The 20308-nt window shown below is 35.9% G+C and overlaps 1 pseudogene; it reads left to right on the forward strand.

Moving 5' to 3' along the window:
* Positions 1–18458: 18458 nt before the first annotated feature.
* On the forward strand, positions 18459–19908 carry Peds1-ps1 (plasmanylethanolamine desaturase 1, pseudogene 1; annotated as a pseudogene).
* Positions 19909–20308: the final 400 nt, after the last annotated feature.

The following is a 20308-nucleotide window of genomic DNA, read 5'->3' on the forward strand; positions in this document are numbered from 1 at the left end:
CAGGATGATATTTTCTAATTCCATTTATTTGTCTGAGAATTTCATGATGTCATTGTTTTGAATGACCAAATAATACTTTATTAAGTAAAGGTACCACATTTTTTAATCCATTCTTTGTGGAAGATCTAGGTTGTGTCAGTTTCCGTCTATTTTCTGGCTATTATGAATAAAGGTTCTGTAAATGGAGTTGAGAAAATACCTGGTGGTATTTCAAAGCATTTTTTAAATTTATTTAGATATCTAGATAGTAAATTTCTGTCATGTGTATCGCAGGCAAAAAAAATTCTCTTCCATTCTATTGACATTCTTCAACTGGTGTCTGTTTAACTGTACAGCAACGTCTTAGTTTTATTAAATACTCCTTAACAAATAGTGGCTTATATTTTGAGTATATGGAGGCCTATTTAGAAAGTTCTTTCATATCATATCATGTAAGTTACTGCCTATATTTTCTCCTAGCAGTTTTAGTGTTTAGGGTTCTAAGCGTAGATGTCTGATCCATTTGGAGTTATTTTCTGTGCCAGGTGATAGATACAGGTATAATTTTGAGAGACCAGATACTTTGGGTTCAGATTCTATATTAGAGAACCTGATCTAGGTTGAATTCAAGCTAACTAAGAAGCAGACACTTAAGCACCAGTGTCCAGGTTTCTCCCCAACAAATCTGTACCTCTAGGTAACAAGTCTGCCCCTGGCACTTCACTACCTATCAGCCAACCATCAAGGGGAAACAGAAATTAAGTTTATGGTTTGGTTCCCAGCACCAGCCAATTATGTTAAAGGCCATAATAACTCACAAGTCAAATGTGTGTCAGACTAGAAACACTTGTTTTCTTGCTTGCTTGCTTGCTTGCTTCTAAAAATGCTTGCCTGAAACTAGGCTTGGAGTTTCACCTTCCCATCTTGCTGTGTCAGGGTTAAAGGGGATCCCAAGCTCAAGCTTGAATAAAGAAACTATAAAGCAATTCTATGGGAATCGGCTGCTTGGTGAGATCTTTTAGAGTCTACTCCCATTTCCTGGCACAATTTCATTCTACTGTGTGTAGACATCTAGATTTCCAAGATACATTGTTGAACATACATTCTCTTCTCCATATTTTGGTTTTGGTATCTTTGTAAATAGTAAGTGACAGAAGTTATATGTAATCATATTTGTGTCTTTGATATTTTCTCTATTGGTCAACTTGTCTAGTTTGTTATACTTCCTCTTGTTTTACTTTTGTCAGTACCATGTTATTTTTATTATTATTTGGTATATAATATATCTTATATTCTAAAGCAGTAAGACCTCAAGCAATTTTTTTTTGGTTTTGCTAGGATATTTTTTTATTCAGGTTGTATTTGTTTTCATTCCGTTTTTGTTGTGGATTCATAAAAATTTTACCATTTTTCCTATTTGTGTGAAGAATTAAATAGGGAAATTGAATGGCATTGTACTGAACCTATAAATAGCTTTTAGTAGAGTGCTCATTTCACAGTATTAGTTCTAACAGTCTATGATCATGAGATGTCTTTTCATCTTCTGCTTTTCTCCAATCTTCACAGGTTTAAAGTAAGTGTTGTAGAGGTCTTTCAGTTCAGTGGTTTGGGTTATTTCTGGATATGTTTGAGGGTGTTATGAATGGGAGTGTTTCCCATTCTCTTACTATGTATGTTTGCTGATGATCTGTTGGAAAGCTTTTGATTTGTCCAAGGTTATCATCTATATTGTCCCACCTGTGAGTTGTATTAACATTTTTAGAAGTTTCTGAATCATTTTGTAACCTATATGTATAATATGGTATCATCTGCAAATAGAGGTGGCTTGATTTCTTTCCCTATTTGTATTACTTAAATTTCCTTCATTTGCCTTATTGCTGAACGTAAGATTTTGAGCACAGTTCTGAAAAGAAGTGGGAGATTAGGCATCCTTTTTTTATCTCCAACTTCAGTAATACTCTTTAAGCTTTTATCCAATAGGATGAAATTGGCTGTGGGTTTCTTATATACGATTTTTAGTCCGTTGACACATATTGTCTTCAACCTTATATTCTCTATGATTTTTTCATGAATGTATGTTAGATTCTTAATAACTTTCTGCATTTATTGAATTGTGTTACTTTTACCTTACGTCTGTTTATGATAGCCATTAGGTTTATTGATTTACTTATGTAGAAACACTTCTGCATTTCTGAGATAAGGGCAAATTATTCTTCCCTCATCATTTTGATATATATATCTACTCCATTTGCCATTATTTTGTTGTGTATTTTGAGTATACTCATCAGGGATATTAGCCTGTAATTTTCTGTAGTTTATATAGGTTCTTTCTATTGTCCTTCCATCCTTTCCTCCCTTTTGTATTGTTGTTGTGTTCAGGTTTAATTAGGTTTAGATAGGTTTAGTTCAGGTACTAAAACAATGTTTGTATCATAAAAGGAATTTCTGAATATGATTTGTTTTCTGTTATTTTGAATAATTTAAGCATGACTGAATAAATGTAGAGCCTCCTAAACCCTTGGTAGAATTCTGGCCCTGGACATTTTTTAGCTGGTAGAATTTTATTAAGGTTTTGATGTCTTTTTGGTTTAATTGTGTTTGTTTGGCTGAACCTTACAATCTTTAGTTTTTTCCATCTTTATAAAATATAGTTTGAAATAATTTTCTAATAGTCTGAATTTTTATGCTACTTGTTAGTTGTAACGCTTTCTGTTCATTTCTGATTTTGTCAATTTCATTTTTCTCTGTTTTTCTTCTGTGTCTTCCCACAGAAGCAGCTCTTAAATATATTGATTTACTGTATTGACTTCATTCTATTTTACTGGATTCTACTCTGATTTTCATTACTTCTTGCTATCACCAGGGTTTGAATTCAGTTTACTCTCTTCTCCAACAGTTGAATGACATCATCAAACCATTTAATTGTGTTCTTTATGTGTTTTACAAAACAAACTGTTTAAATTTAAAATGTTTTGGAATGAAGCCTTTTTAACTTTTAAATTATTAATATAGCACTTTAAATATTAACAAACACATTAAATATTGACAACAAAAACAAATATACTGTTAGTTATAGAATTATTTTATATGAGTTAACAATCCAAGGACTTTGTAAATTATTTCCTTTAGAAATCAGAAACAGTAGTTTCAAAAGCCAGCATGTGCCTATGTGCATGAACTTGATAAAGAACTATCACTGTTGAAAATAAGCTTTGTAGTTGTATGGTTTTTTCTGGTCTCCTTAGTCCTCTTTTCTCCCATATTCTTTACTATTTTGAAAGGTTGTATATTTAAATTACCATATTTCTTAGTTTAAGGTAATCTTTTGAATTCCTATAACTCTTATTTTATTTTCATTTTTGTCAATCAAAGTAATAGTGTTGTATGATTCTGATGGGGAAGAACAGTAGGGAACAACACCCCCACCATGAAAAAAAAAACTTTATAATATGTTTTGCTTTAATGTTTTAAGGAACTCCAACTTAATCAGCAGAGATAAATATTATTGACAAAATAACCTACGTAACAATACTTAAGATGAGAAACCCTAAGGTACCACTTATATTTTTTCTTTTTTACCTTATTTCCTTATTTTTGAAAGTAGACTATTTCTTCATACAATATATCCTAATTTGCCTTCCTAAAACTCATCCAAGTTCCTCTCTCCTTTGCTTCCTTTCTGGACATTAGAAAATAACATGCTACTAATTGGTAGTAACCAAAAATGAAAAATGAAAAATAATGACTCAAAACAAATACCACCACATCAAGGCAGTATAAGACAATTCAACAGTTCTGTTCAGGAAGTCTTCTCTGATGTCAATGACTTCAAAGTTATTCCTTACTTTCTCTTCTATCTGACTCAGTATATCTGATTTTATGTTAAAATCAATGTGTAGTTGAATTCTATGATGAATGATTAAGAATGGATCTCTTTGTATTCATACACAGACATCCATTTAGACCAGCACCATCTTTTGAAGATGCTTTCTTTTGGCCAGTGAACGTTTATAGATTTTTTTAGTCAAAAAATCAGGTGCCCATAAGTGTGTGAATTTATACATGGGTTTTTCATTCAATTTCATTGATCAATGTGTCTGTTTTATTCCAATATCATAAGTTATTTTTCTATTGCTTGGTAGTATAAATTGAAATTGGAAGTGATAAAATCTCCAGCAGTTTCTTTATTGTTCAGGAATGGTTTAGCTATCTTGGACATTTTTTTTTTATATGAAATTGAGAATTTCTCTATCAGGTCTCTGAAGAATTGTGTTGAAACTCTAATGAGGATTGTGTTGGTGATATATATATATATATATATATATATATATATATATATATGTATGTATGTATATATACATATTACTTTGGTAGCATGGCCATTTTTACTATGTTAATTCTATGAATCCATTAGTATGGGAAAGCTTTCCATCTTCTGATATTTTCTTCAATTTCTTTCTCTAAAGATGTGAAGTTTTTATCAAACAAGTGTTACTTTGTTAGTTAGAGTTAACTGAAAAAATTTTATATTCTTTCAGGCTACCATGAAGGGTGTTGTTTCTCTGTTTTTTTCTTTCCTTTCCTTTTCTTTTCTTTTCTTTCTTTCTTTTTTGATTTGCCACATACATTTATTTTTCACATAATTTTCTTACACAATTCCATGAAAACATGTACACTGTGAAAGATTCAGAAAGTAAGAAAAAAAATACAACTTATATATGAGCCCAATACCACCCCCCACCTTGAATATTTGGCACAGTTTTGGATTTTTTTATAATTGCCTACATGTACACTGAATTATGCTACAAATAGTTTTCAAACTTTACCACTTATACACTGAGGTGATAAAACACACAAGCAGAATCTGCAGGAGAAAATGGTACATAAAAAGCCTTACATAAATAGAAGTTGTGCAATTTAACCATTACTGCTGGGCTCCTTCTTGGTATTCTTTTGCATGTTTACATATGTGAAAACCAGAGATTACAGGAAAGGATTGTTCCTGGAGCTCTGACCTGACCTAAAGTTCCAGATGCTGCCAACTTTCTCTTTTGGTCAAGCTCTCTCTACTCTCCTTCATTCCATATCCCCACCCTACCCCTAGTCCCCCAGACAGGGTTTTTCTCTATTGCTATTTACACCAGACTGGTCTCAACACAGAGCATACTACTCTCCTGCCTCATTCTCCCAAGTGCTGGGATTACAAGTGTGTGTTACCATGACTGGTAAAGCTTCCTTAAATCTCAAGAAATACACTGGAAAATGACACAGGGAACACGAGGGTATATTTGGGAGACAACATTATCTAGATAGAGTTTAAAAGTACATTACCTAAAATAACTTAAATAGGATACTGCTTGTCATTTTTATACAGGAGAGCTACTGATTTTTGAGTCCATTTGTTTTTAATTCATCTGCTTTTCTGAAAGTGTTTATGAATTGTTGCAGTTTACTAGCTGATTGCTAGGGTCACTTGTGTGTATTATATCACCTGCAATCAAAGATAACTGACTTTTTCTTTGCAAATTTGTATCCTTTTGATCTCTGTCAGTTGTCTATCTACTCTAGATAGATCTTCAACTTCTATATTAAATATATATGGAGAGAGTTTTTCCTGGATTTAGTGGAATTACTTGAGTTTCACTCCATTTAATTCGATATAGTCTATAGGCTTGCTTTAAAGTGACTTCATTATGTTAAGACTTGCTCCTTGTATATCTAATATCTATAGGGATTTTGTCATGAAGAGGTGTTGGATACTGTTAAAGGCATTTTCTGCATCTAGTGAGATTATTTTTTTCTTCCAGTTTACTTATATAGTAGATTAATTTTATTAATTTTTATATATTGAACCTTCACTTTTATTTTTGGGATGAAGCCTTTTAACCACAGTGGATGATGTTTTAATGTGTGCTTAGATTCAGTTTATAATATTCTTTACTTGTTGGATTTTATGAAGTTTGGATATGAGGGTAATTGTGAATTCATAAATTGAAATGGTCTATATCTCTGTTTCTATTTTGTGAAATAATGTGAGGAGAAATGGCACTGATTCTTTTTCCTTTCCTTTCCTTTCCTTCCCTTTCCTCTCCTTTCCTTTCCTTTCCTTTCCTTTCCTTTCCTTTCCTTTCCTTTCCTTTCCTTTTATAGACACTTTCTCCATTTACATTTCAAATGTTATCCCCTTTCCCTGTTTCCCTTCCAGGAAACATCTCTTCCCATCTCCTCCTCCCCCGGATTTAATGAGGGTGCCACCCACACACTCTTTTCCATCTCTCTGCCTTGGCTTTCTCCCACACTAGAGCATTCAGCCTTCACAGGACCAAAAGCCTTTCCTTCCATTGATGTCCTACAAGGCCATCCTTTGCTATATATGCAGCTAGAACCATGGGTTGCTCCATGTGTGCTCTTTGGTTTGTGGTTTAATCCCTGGAAGCTCTGGGGTATGTGGTGGTTTGATTATATTTTTCTTCCTATGGGGTTGCAAATCCATTCAGCTCCTTCAGTCCTTTCTCTAACTCCTCCTTTGGGGACCCTGTTCTCAGTCCAATGATTAGCTGTAAGCATCTGCCTCTGTATTTGTCAGGCTCTGGTAGAGCCTCTCAGGAGACAGCTATATCAGGCTCCTGTCAGCATGTACTTCTTGGCATCTGCAATAGTGTCTGTGTTTGGTATCTGTATATGGGATGGATCCCCAGGTGGGGCAGTCTCTGGATGGGCTTTCCTGAAGTCGCTGCTCCACACTTTTTTTCTATATTTCCTCCTGTGAGTATTTTTTCCCCCTTCTAAGAAGGATTGAAGCATCCATACTTTGGTCTTCCTTCTTCTTGAGCTACATATGGTCTGTGAATTGTATCTTGGGTATTCTGAAATTTTGAGCCAATATCCCCTTACTATTGAGTGCATACCATGTGTGTTCTTTTGTGATTAGGTTACCTTACTCAGGATGATTGATATTTTCTAGTTCCATCCATTTGCCTAAGAATTTCATGAAGTCATTGTTTTTAGTAGCTGAGTAGTACTCCATTGTGCAAATGTACCACATTTTCTGTATCCGTTCCTCTGTTGAAGGACATCTGGGTTCTTTAAAGCTTCTGGTTATTATAAATAAGGTTGCTATGAATATAATGGAGCATGCATCCTTGTTATATGTTGGAACACTCCTGGTCATTGGGTTCTTTTTTGAAAATCGAATAGAATTCTTTGTAAGTCCAATTATCACTGAGCATTGAGGGGATAGTTATGACCTCTTCTCTTTCACTAGGGCTTGTAGGTCTATTTAAACTGTTTATCGATGCTGATTTAATTTTAGTAACTGATACTGATGAAGGAATTATCCATTTCTTTTAATAGTTTTAAATTTGTATATCTATATTCCTTTTTTTAGATTTTTAAAATTTGTTTTTCTGACTCTTTGGGTTTCCACAATATCTGTTGTTCTCTACCCCTCTTCCTATTTAATTTTATTAATTTAGATATTTCCCCTCTATTCTTTTAATAATTTGACTGAATGTTTCCCAGTGTTGTTTTTTTTTTTTAGAGAACCAGCTCTCTATTTCTTAATTTAATAATTTGATCTTCTATCTATACCTTTTAGTTAGTTTGGATACAGGTTCATCTATCTTGACTTTGACAAAGAAACAACCCCGGTTTCATACATTTACTGTGTTATTCTCTTTGTTTCTATTTTATTGATTTTAGCCCTGAGTTTAACTCTTTTTTGCTCTTGAGTATTTACTCCTATTGAGTATGACTACTTGTTTTTGTGTTAGAGTGTTCAAATGTCCTGTTAAGTTGCTAGTATGAGATCTTTCCAGTTTTGTTTCTTTGTTTTTTTGCTTTTTTTTTTCTGGTACTTAGTGAAGTAAGCTTCCCTCTTCGAACTGCTTTCATTGTGTTTCATTTGTTTGGGGACTGATAATTCATAGCCACTTTTGAGACATGTGCATGTTAGCTGTGGTCATCATATATGTGATTTAGTTATAACAGAAACGTAATAGTTTCAAAGTTAAAAAACATGTCTACTTGGCATCATTAAATACATTTTAAGAAAAATAAGGGGCTAGAAGATGTCTAAGCAGGAAAGAGCAGTGACTACTTTTCCAGAGGGCCTGAGTTCAATTCCCAGATGATAGCTTACCACCATCTGTAAAGGGACACAGTGCTCTTTTCTGGTGTGTCTGAAGACAGCTCCCGCATACTCATGTAAAAAAAAAAAGAAGAAGAAAAAAATGAAATAGAAATAAAGTATTTTTAAGTCATGAAGTCATGTATTAGATGCTTACAGAAAACATTTATACTTTTTAAATATAACAGACGCTCAACAAATGAAAAATCTTATCAGTAATTTATTAAAATGTGGAAGATGAGATCTGCCTTGTTAGTTTTAAGAAAATCTTATTCAAATCAGTATATACTACTTATTGCTGACAAACTGTTAGCAAATTCTTTCAGTTGGAAGAGTTATTTTCTGTCATGCCATGGCATACTGTGTTTGGTCTTAAGACAACTTCTAGGCTACAGCACAATACAAATGGGATTCTTGCTCATAACTAGCACACAGAGAGGAGATAAGCCATACCAGTGTTCAGTAAAGTAGTTTCTTGCTTTTGTATTTGCTTATTCAGTCCATGATTCTGTCCGTCACATATGGACATTTATGTACATGTAAGATATTTCCTTTTACTAAATCTTATTTAGACACTTCCTACCCTACACATGTCTCATACAAATGTCTCAGAAGTGCCTATATTTCTTAGTCCAAAGAAATTTGCAACAAAAATTAACCAGCACACAATTTTGTCATTTATCAAACTCAGAAGAAAAAAATGTGGCACCGTCTAAGAAACTCAAATACATAAGAATACCAAGCTTACAATTTTTTATACCATTCAGAGAGGGAAATGGCCTTGATAAGTATTTTATATATTTATCTTGAACCCAAAGTAGCAATGCTTGGACAGAAGTCAAGTTCTGCTGTGGAGACATTGGCATACTTTTTTTTTATGAGGGGCAATGACTTGATTTGTTAGCAATGACCATTCCTTAAACATTGATAGTTGAATCCTAATCATGTACTTGCATCTTTCATACATTTAATCTTGATTCATTATGTGATGCAAATGTAATTTACCTTTCTTTTTGCCCATGGTCTCTAATATCTCCCAAATATACATGTATGAGTAGAATAGTGCTACTCAATGATGTTGTCCATGAAATTTTTTTCATCTTAATATATGCAGAAGGAAGAATGATAAACACCCTGAAATAAGAAAGAACACCCTAGCACAAAACCAAAATATTGATACTTTTCTGATAATAAGCCTACTGTAAAGTATATAATTCTAGAAAATAATACTGATGTATTTGTCTTATATAAATATGTAAGGAGGCCAAATGAAAGGTTTGATGAGTGCTTTAGTCAAAGAGACATTAGCCAAGTGTAGATTTGTTGCAGCCACATATCTAAAACCACAGAACCATATCCCAATGTTATCATTAAATGTGATATTTACGGGCTGACCAGTTTCTACAGATTTTAGTCAGCTTTATTCCACAGAAATATGGATTTTCAAGTCATAAACATTTTCTTTAAAAACAAATAGGGAGGGAAAGAACAGATGACAAGATGTAAACCAAGCTTATGGTATGAATTTGGTGTCTGATTTTCACTCAGCAATTTACTACATGCATTACTGTAGATTCAGTGATCAACATGCATTATGAAATGTGCTTGTAGAATTTGATGTGAGTTTCGAGCAGTATGATTATAGAAAATTGGACCTTGCATTTCTCCTTTAAAGTCAAACAAAATTAAAGCAGACTTCCTTTGATTTAGATGAAAGCTCAGATATTTCTCTGATTCATAGGGACAGAAGAGTATAATAGGGACAGATTGCTCTTATCACTAATATTTTATTTTCTTTTTAGTTTTCATTTTTTAATTTATAAATGTAATGGCAAAGAACTTAAAAAACAACAACAGCTGTGTAGTGAAATTAGCTAGACTCAACATCTATACATCCCAGTGAGACTTAGAATAGCCATTCTTTAACTGTGGACCTTAGCACTGGATTTTACATATTCTGCATCAATAATTTTGGGTACTTATTCAATTTTCTGTGAAAAGAGATTGATTTCTCTGGTATTTCTGCAGTATTGCTATGTCAAAATATTTATTTTGCTATTCTTTCTGATTTAAGCCTTTTTTCTTATGGTTTTGACTAAATATTCCAAGAACTCTTAAATTATACAGATAGAAATTGTATTGGAGAATTGTATGTAAAATTGTACATAAAATTGAATTTTCAATTTTCTTGAATTTTAATAAACAGCTATTCTCATATGAGGCTGGATGATGACAGAATAGCCTGTGATTACCATCAAAAAGAGAGTCAGGGAGTACACAGATCTTGAACTCGTGAAGGTTGAACATATCCATTCACAAGGCATTCTATTAGTCCAGTGTTATCCTCAATAAAGGAAGGAGAAGTCTTCTGTATCCTGGGAAGCAGGGAAAGAATACAGGTTAGAATAAATGCTTTCAAGTGCAAGACAAGTGCTCTCAGTTTATTATACTTATCAAAACGCTTAGCTGTAGAAATTCTCCTGCACACAAACAGAAAGTTTTAACATATTTGCATTGGTCAGGAACATTTTGAGATAGACATGACAAACATTAGCAATAAACTTTCTTAAAACTTCAAAATAAAGGTTACTAAAAGTTTTTTATCTAAATAGTTTCACTTGTCATTTTTGATGTATTTACCATTTATTTAAAAATGAAAATGTTATTGTTAAAAATAAAGTTGTCAAACAGGGTATCACTGTACTCATTTGTATAGTTTTCCCAAATCCACTTTATTTGACCTTTGGAATTTTTTTATAAAATAAGATAAAACAGGAAAAAAATATGTTCTGGCTATGCAGGCATACATAAGAAGATAAGGTATAAGAAACAAGTAATAAAGTAAACACTACAAAATTTGGTGAAATAAAATATGGAATATATGAAGGACGTTGTAAAAAAAGCTAATCACTTGAAATGCAGAAAGTCTCAAACAATTTTGCAATTTTGCAATTTTAGATCACCAATTCTCTGAGACAGGTTTCTGTAATAAAAACAAAACATAACAACACACACAGACACACTCCCTACACAAACACACTGCAAAGCATTCCTTTTTTATAAAATTTAGAAATAATTAACATACACTTTTTGGAAATTCCAAAAGTATTTGGAAATTGAGCTACACATATCAGCACATATTCAAGAAATAATTATTCAAATTGAGTTCTTGAACTTTGGAAGTGTTCCAAAACAGTGCAATGCAGAATGAATTTTTTTTTTAAAAATGGAACTAGAAAAGGAAATATCCATATAAAATATCTACAAATTTGATACATCTATAATAGCTAAAACTTGAAAATATCTTGTAGTAAAGATATGGAAATAAAACATAAATTCATAAGGCATTTGAATGAAGACTAAGGAGAAATGCTTTGTTACCTTGGCTTAGGATAAGATATTTTTTGTTATGACACAAAAAATGTGAACTCTTTAAGAGGTTTATAGAGAGAGCTTATAGACAGATAAATCATAGATAGGTACACACACGCACACACACACACACACACACACACACACACACACACACACACACACACACACACACCAGGTGAAGGCCAGGGAATAGCTTGCAGGACCAAGTTTTCTCCTATCATGTGGATTCCTAATCGTACATCATCAGGTTAAGCAATGAGCTACCTTACTCCACTCTATCAGGAATCTGGAATTTGTTAGGGATTCTAGAAATTAATGATCTATTATCTATATAAATGTATGCATATATATTAAATATTTATTTGTTAAGACAAACTTATACAAACTTATATATAATATTATACTCCACTTATTTTAAAAATTGTTTATATGCAGTAATCTTTTCAGTATGTTTCTAAGTGTATGTCTGTGAATATATACATGTGGATACATAAGTATGCAAGCATGAAGGCCACCTCAAATGCTTTGTTTTAAATTAGGTCTCTCACTAGCCTAGAAATTCCCAAGTGTGCTAGGTGTGCTGGATAGCAGACTACAGTTTTGAGTCTACCTTTGCAGACTATCAAGATGTAATTATAAGTGCAAGTGACTGTGCTGGGTTGGCATTTTGTTATGTTGCTTGTATGGACTGATACGAGGCCATCTACTTTCAAGTCTAGTACATTTCTAACTCTCCAATATATTCCTAGTCCCTTATTCTTAAGTTTCTGATTTACAGTGGTTAAATTCTTAGCTACTCATGTCGATCATATGTTTGCATATAAAGAAAATACATTACAAATTAATCATATATTTTATTTCATGTACTATTTGCCTACAAAATATTTTTATTTTGGTTAAATTATTACCATGTTAAGTTCATGCTTTCTTCATTATAAACTTATTGATTATCTCAATTAAAATACTTATCGCAGTTTAAATCTCAGACAAAAATGCAATGGTGTTGGCATGCCAAAGAATTTTAACAATATTTATTAAGACTCAGTGTCCAATGAGAGGTCCAACTACTCTTTGATCCCAGTGTATCCTTGTATGAATGGTTCTGTTGTTTTATTAGCCAACACTTTCTAAGAAAGATGAACCACAATGTAGGATCTTAAAATATGTAACTACTTTTAGAAAGATAATGGAGTACTATTGAGACTCAGACCCATTGTTCTCCTTTATTAGCCTGTTCCCAACATCAGTCAGCACTCTGTAGCTGGCTTTCCGCAAACTCCAAGGTCTTCCTCATTCAGTTCTTCACATTATATTCATCTTACAGTTTTCCCATCTTAGTTATATATAAGTATATATATATGTACATAAATATTGTATACATACACTGTATACATATACTGTAGGTGTCTTCACACACACAAGAAGATGGAATCAGATTCCATTATAGATGTTTGTAAGCCACCATGTGGTTCCTGGCAATTGAACTCAGGACCTCTGGAAGACCAGTGAGTGCTCTTAACTGCTGAGTCATCTCTCCAGCCCTCAGTCTTGATTTTTAGCATTCACCATTTTCATTATGTACTGATGATGTTCAGTGTGAGCAAATAGAGTGCATGAGAATGATTCGTAGACTCTAAGCTCCCACTTTGTCATTATTACTACTTAGGTAACCTGAAACAAATGGCTAAGTGCAGTAGATCCTATATCCTTAATTTGTCACTCTAAGATATTGTCAACAAGCCTCACACATTCAAACGACAAATCTCAGAAAGAGAGCAAAAACATATTAAAAATAAAAATAACTAGATAGATTGATGGAGTATAGAATAAATAAATCTGTAATAACCAAAGTAAAAAAAAGTATTTATGGTAGAATCCAAATGGTGTGTTCACTTTATTGCCTATCAGGGTTTCTTCTGAATATTTGAAATATATCTCTAATTAAGTGGAGTGAAAAATAAGACATTTTAACCATAAACATAATAGTTGTATCATGAACCTGCAAATTTTTGGAAAATTGGTATTCATTTTAATATGTTACCATATGACTTAAATATGTAAAATTATTCTTTGTTATATGATACAACATAAAATTAAAAATGTAAAAATACCTCAGAAAAATGATGAAATAATTTTACCAAAATTATTTCTGGCACTCTCTTTTTGACTAGAATAAAAATGGGGGAAAGTAAATGATAAAAATGAAGGGTAAAGAAACTAAAATTTAATGAAAAGACAAAAATCTGAAGCAAGATTGAAATAAAATAGTCTGTTTCTTTTACAAACATCGCTTCTGTTGAATTTGTGGATCCTGAAGTGAACAATTCCTTTATCCAGGCAGGACTCCCACTAGAGAGATAAGGAAAACAACCCACCCACAATACCTACGACCTGAATGGTGCTCTGCCTATAAGATGTGCAGGGACAAAGATAGGGCAGAAAGGGAGGGGATGGCCAACCAATGACTGCCCCAAATTGAGATCCACCCCATGATCAAGAACCAATCCCTGACACCATCAATGATTCTCTATTATTGTGCTATGAGCCTACTATTACTGTCCTTTGAAAGGCTCCACCTTTAGATCAATAGAAACCAATAGAAAGAGATACAGTGACCCATAGCCAAACATTAGATGGAAGCTGGGGAGTCTTATGGAAATGTAGGGAAAAAAATTGAGGACAGAGCTTTCACAGGAAGGAAACCTAACCTGGACCCTTGAGGGATCCCAGAGACTCAACCTCAAACCAATGAGCAAGCATGGGATGGACCTAGGCCCCTTGCGCATATGTAACAAACTTGGTCTTCACGGAGGTCCCCCAACAACTGAAGAGGGTGGTGTCCCTGAATCTGTTGCCTGAATACCTGCCTGCCTGCCTGCCTGTTCCCCTAACTGGTTACCATGACTACCTTTCAATAGCCGAAGATGTGCCTAGTACTTCAGTGACTTTTGTCCAAGAGGAGTTAGAGGAAGTTTATTGTGTGAGGGGATGAGAAAGAAGGAATATGGGGAAGATCTGTGTGAGGGAAGTACTGACATTTGGATGTAAAGTTCATAATATATGATCAAGTCATAGAACAACATATTATATATAAATATATTTTTGTTATGTATAAGATATAGGCACACAAACAAATTTATATTTATTGATTATAACCTAGATGCCAGGAGCCATGTAGGAGAGGCTAAAAACTAACAGATGATCTTCCTGAGATGGTTTCACAGTGGACTGTGAATCATGAGTGAATAGTTCAAGGCAAGGCCAAAGGGATTACATTTTATGAAAAATTCTTTGTTTTTATGCCTTTCCTGTTATTATTAAATATATAAAACAATCACTAGGTATTAGCCCTCCTTGTCTTGTAGACAAATAGATGATTTCTTAATTCTTAATGGTGATCCCATAAGAATTCCTAAAATTATACTATTAAGCCCTTTATAATAGGATTGTTATTAAGCCCTCTCTAATATGAAAGCTGCAATGAGAACTCTCTCAGGCTTCATGAATCAAGAATTAACTGCTTCTGAGTTAGAGAGCAGGAATTTACAATTTAGAACACATTTCAAGAGGGTTATCAAACAAGTAATTAAAGGTCATAAAAGGTAACTATTTATTGTAGGTGCAAACACAGATGATAATATGTTCACTGGGTTTATCCATACAAAACTTCACTGTTAACAGAGTAACAAAAATTTATATAATTTTTTAACTTGGAGTGAACCTGTGAAGCTACTGACAGATAATGAGTGTCTAACTAGATAATCACTCTTAATGAAAATACATGTAAACATATCTATTGCAAACTTCTTATTCCATTTAAGATATGAATTTATATTTAAAGTTTTAGTGAACTTTTTTTATTAATCATTCCATTAATTTGCATCTCAAATGGTAACCCAATTTCCTATTTCCTTTCCACAAACACCCCCTACAATCCTACATCTGCCCTTCCTCTCCCCTTTGCCTCTATGAGGGTGCTCCCAAGCCCACCAACTTTCTCCCACCCCACCGCTCCAGCATCCCCCTATGCTGGGGTATCAAACCTCCATAGGACCGAGGGCCTCCCTTTCCATTGTTGTTAGACAAGGTCATCCTCTGCTACTTATGTATCTGTAGCCATGGATCCCTCCAGGTACACTCCTTGATTTGTAGCCTAGTTCATGGGAGCATTGCGTGGTCCAGCCAGCTGACATTGTTCATTTTATGGCGTTACAAGCACCCTCAACTGTCCTTTCACCAGCTACCCCACTGGGGTGGCTGAGCTCAGTCTAACGGCTGGCTCCAAGCATCCACATCTGCATTGGTCAGTTGCTGGCAGAACCTTTCAAGGAACAGCAACACCAGGTTCCTCTCAGCAAGTGCCTCTTGGCAACAGCAACAGTTTGGTGTCTGCAGATAGGATGGATACCCGGGTTGGGCAGTCCAGGCTTTTCATTCATTCTTTGCTTAGTCCTGTCTTTCCTTTGGACAGGAAAATGTCTGGGTTAAATAGTTGAGATGGTGAGTGGTTCCATCCCTCGACTGGGGGTCTTTCCTATCTACTGGAGGAGGTCTCTGCAGATTCTTTCTCCCTTTCACTGAACTAAAGTCATCCCCCTTAGGTCCTGGGAGCCTCTAACTTCCCTGGTGTCTGACAGCATTCAGTGCCTACCCCTCATTCCTGAACCCCCACAGTTACATAATTTTATACTATTAACTGAACCTCTGTATCTCTCTCCTTGTGCCCTAAAGTAGCTAATATTGCCTACTTTACTTCCTCCCCTCCTCTCTTCCTCCGATGTCCCCCCTCTCTCCATCTCCCTAAATCATCCTGGCCCTCTCAATGTAGGACTGAAGCATCCATAACCTGATCTTTTTTCCTACTAAGGTCCAGATGCTCTGTGGGTTGTATCATAGACATTGTGAGCTTTTGGGCAAATATCCACTTATATTAGTGATATAAGTGAGTGCGTACCATGTGTGTTTTTCTGTGATTGGGTTACCTCACTCAGAATGATATTTCCAGTTCCATCATTTGCCTATGAATTTCATGAAGTCATTGTTTTTGATAGCTGAGTAGTACTCCATTGTGTAGATGTACCACATTTTCTGTATCCATTCCTCTGTTGAAGGGCATCTGGGTTCTTTCCAGCTTCTGGCTATTATAAATAAGGCTGCTATGAACATAGTGGAGCATGTGTCTTTGTATGTTGGAGCATCTTTTGGGTATATGCCCAATAGTGGTATAGCTGGGTCCTCAGGTCGAACTATTTCCAATTTTCTCTGAAAGTGCCAGGTTTATTTACAAACTGGGTTTACAAGCTTGCAATCCTACCAACAATGGAGGAGTGTTCCTCTTTTTCCATATCCTCACCAGCATCTGCTGTCACCTGAATTTTGATCTTAGCCATTCTGACTGGTGTGAGGTGGAATCTCAGGGTTGTTTTGATTTGCATTTCCCTGATAACTGAGGATGTGGAACATTTCTTTAGGGGCTTCTCACCCATTCCAGATCCCAAAGTTGAGAATTCTGTTTAGCTCTATACCTCATTTTTAATAGGGTTATTTGGTTCTCTGGAGTCTAAGTTCTTGAGTTCTTTGTATATTTCAGATATTGGCCCTCTGTCAGATGTAGGGTTGGTAAAGATATTTTCCAAATCTGTGGGCTGCTGCTTTGTCCTAATGACAGTAACCTTTGCCTTACAGAAGCTTTTAAATTGTATGAGGTCCTATTTGTTGATTGTTTATCTTAGAACATGAGTCATAGGTGTTTGGTTCAGGAAATTTTCCCCGTGGCCATCTGTTCAAGGCTCTTTTCCACTTTTTCTTCTATTAGATTCAGTGTATCTGGTTTTGTGTGGAGGTCCTTGATCTACTTGGACTTTGTACAAGGAGGTAAGAATGGATCAAATTGCAATCTTCTATATGCTGACTGCCAGTTGAACCAGAGCCATTTGTTAAAAATGCTCTCTTTTTTCCACTGGATAATTTAGTTCTCTCAAAGATCAAGTGACCATACGTGTGTGGGTGTGGGTTAATTTCTGGGTCATCAATTGTGTTTTATTGATCTAATTACTTTTCTCTGTACAGATACCATGCAGGTGTTTTGTTTGTTTGTTTGTTATCACTGTTGCTCTATAGTGCAGCTTGAGGTCCAGAATTGTGATTCCGCCAGAAATTCTTTTATTCTTGAAAATAGTTTGCATTCGACTGAGGTTTTTTGTTCTTATTGTTTGTTTGTTTTCTGTTTTGGTTTTTTTTTTTTTTTGCATGCTTGGACTTTGCATGTGATTTTTGTGCTAGAAAAGGTACAAACACTTGTGGAGAAAAGAATGAAGAAACCCTCAATCCGTGCTGTTCGGTGCCGGGGGTTAATTTGACCCAGGGCCTGCAGTACTTTGTGCTTTGAAAGTGCTTAGAATCAAGTTAGGCAAATGTTAGCAATAAATTAGAAATCAGGGTTTTAGGGTTAAAACCCTAATTTTTCCCCAGGACCAAGTTTTACCCCATCGAACACTCTATCCCCTTGTCTACCTTTGTACCTGGATGGTTACAAACAAAAGCAAACAACAGCAAAAGCAAAAACACAAACAAACAAAAAAAAAACCACACACACAAAACAACAATAAAAAACCGCTACTGTCTGCTTCATACAAGAAACATCACGAAATAAAACAATATGGTAAGGCTGCAAGTTCAATGTGGTTAAAAAGACATAATGAGAAAATATTAAGCAACACATTTGTAGCGTAATTATGCTAACATTTTCTAAATAGAGTTTGAAACATAACGCTGTAGTGACCATAAAACCTAGCACAGCATAATAATTATATAATATCCAGTAATAACACAAAAACATATTTGAATATATATGATTCCGATAAAGAAATTCCCAAAACACAAGTATAAGGGTGTTTTAATTATCAACAAGAACAAAATATGGAGGCGGCGGGATCTTGCCGCGGTTCCGCAGCCTTCAGGATCCTCTGCTTCATGAAGTCTCATCCGCCACAAACTGGTCCACGTCCTGCTGCTGCGAACAAACACCCCTCGTCATCCCGGCCATCTGGGTGTCCTTGAAAAGGCTCTCGTCACTAACTGCCTATCTGGTCTGGTACATTGGCTTGCTGATAGGTGGGGCTCTGTGGACCAGCCCATTGATGGGAGGGCCTTCGTCTGACCATTCCAGGAGCACCACATTGACCCCATAGCCATCACGAGGCACGACTTCATCGAGACCGTTGGTAACAACTGCCTGATAACGCTGCTGCCACTGCTAAATGTGGCCTACAAATTCCGGACCCAGAGCCCCAAGACCCTGGAAGAGCTGTACACCTGGAAATGCTTTGCTTTCTGCCTGACCATCTTTGGCACCTTCACCAACTAGATCCCCAAGTGGTCGCACACGTACTTAGGGCTGCCATACTGGGTCACCGTCCTGCAGGACCAGCACATGATCCTGCCATGGAAATACCATCAGATTCACCACGTGGTGCACATGAAACATATTTCTGTATCAACACAGGCTGTATCACCCCAGAGGTGATAGGCTTCTGGTAGATCCTGGAGGACCTCATCCGAAGCCTGACGGGTGAGAAGCAGAGAGTAGACGACATGAAATGGGCCCAGAAGATCAAGTAGAATGTCCGGCGTCTTGGTCACCAACATTCTCCAACCTGAACTGTAGTCATCTGCCAAATCCCAGCATCTCTGAGCTACTGCTCCAGTGAAGAGAAGTCCCCTGGGCTGGGTCCAGTCACCCCGAACCCACCCCCAGTGACAGAATACTTGAGCCACTGAGTTTCATTTCCTCTTCTCCTTTTCTTTTCTTGGACCTTTATGGCCACTGAGCTGTTCCTAGGCCAAGCCTGACTGCAGAGGAAAGCCCGGTCCCACTCGCCAGCCCGATCCTGATATTCTGCACGCCTGCTCTGCACGTAGCTGACACACGTGGTCTGTCTCAGTGATCCAGGGAGCCCCCAGAACATTAAATATCCCCAGATCATGATCCTCTCTTAACTTTGCAAACCAATCCCAGAGGCCTAGGTGGGTGGGCCATCCCAGCAGCCACCCAAGGGCGGCAGAGCTAGGCAAGGGTCAGGGCCGCTGGTAAGGAGAGGACAGAATGTCCTGCCCACACGCGGATGCTCACTTCCCTTCCCCAGTTCTTCTGTCCACGTGTCCAGTCACATCTGAGATCTCCCTGTGGAGACATCTTCATGGGCACGGCTCTTATGAAGGACTTGGTCATTTGTCATTTGGGGTGGGGGAAACTGTGTACCTTCTGGCCAGTGTGTCAGAGGAAGAAGAATAAGGCTATTTTATTTGGATTTTTAAAGGTGCTTGTTTGTCAATGTAAATAATAGAAAGCCTTAATATCTTTCTGTAACATGAGTAATATTTTAATGTCATGTTTTAGATGTATATAAAAAGGAAGCATCTCTTAACTCTGGTTGTGGTGTGGGTGTTTCCAGATGGCTGCACAGAGGAGCTGGCCCTGACCTAAGGGGGCATGGGGGAACTTTATCCCCTGACAGAGTGAAGTTGTCTAGATTTATGTATTTTACGTTTTGCCCTCATGTGTGTATGCATGCCATGTGTGTACCTGGTGCCCACATAGGTCACAAGAGAGTGTTGGAACCCTAGATCTGAAGTTACTGAAGTGCTGTGGGTATTAGGATAAAACCAGGTCCTCTTAAGTGCTCTTAACAAAGGAGCCATCTCTTCAGTCCTGAATTTTTGTTTATTGGAGCAATATATCACATATTCAAAGTGACCTCACACTGCTCATATAACCACGGCTGACCTTGAATTCCTGATCCCCATACCATCTCAAGTGCTGGGATC

The sequence above is a fragment of the Rattus norvegicus genome, chromosome 18 (genome assembly GCF_021556685.1).
Source record: "Rattus norvegicus strain SHRSP/BbbUtx chromosome 18, alternate assembly SHRSP_T2T, whole genome shotgun sequence".
NCBI classification, from domain to species: Eukaryota; Metazoa; Chordata; class Mammalia; order Rodentia; family Muridae; genus Rattus; species Rattus norvegicus.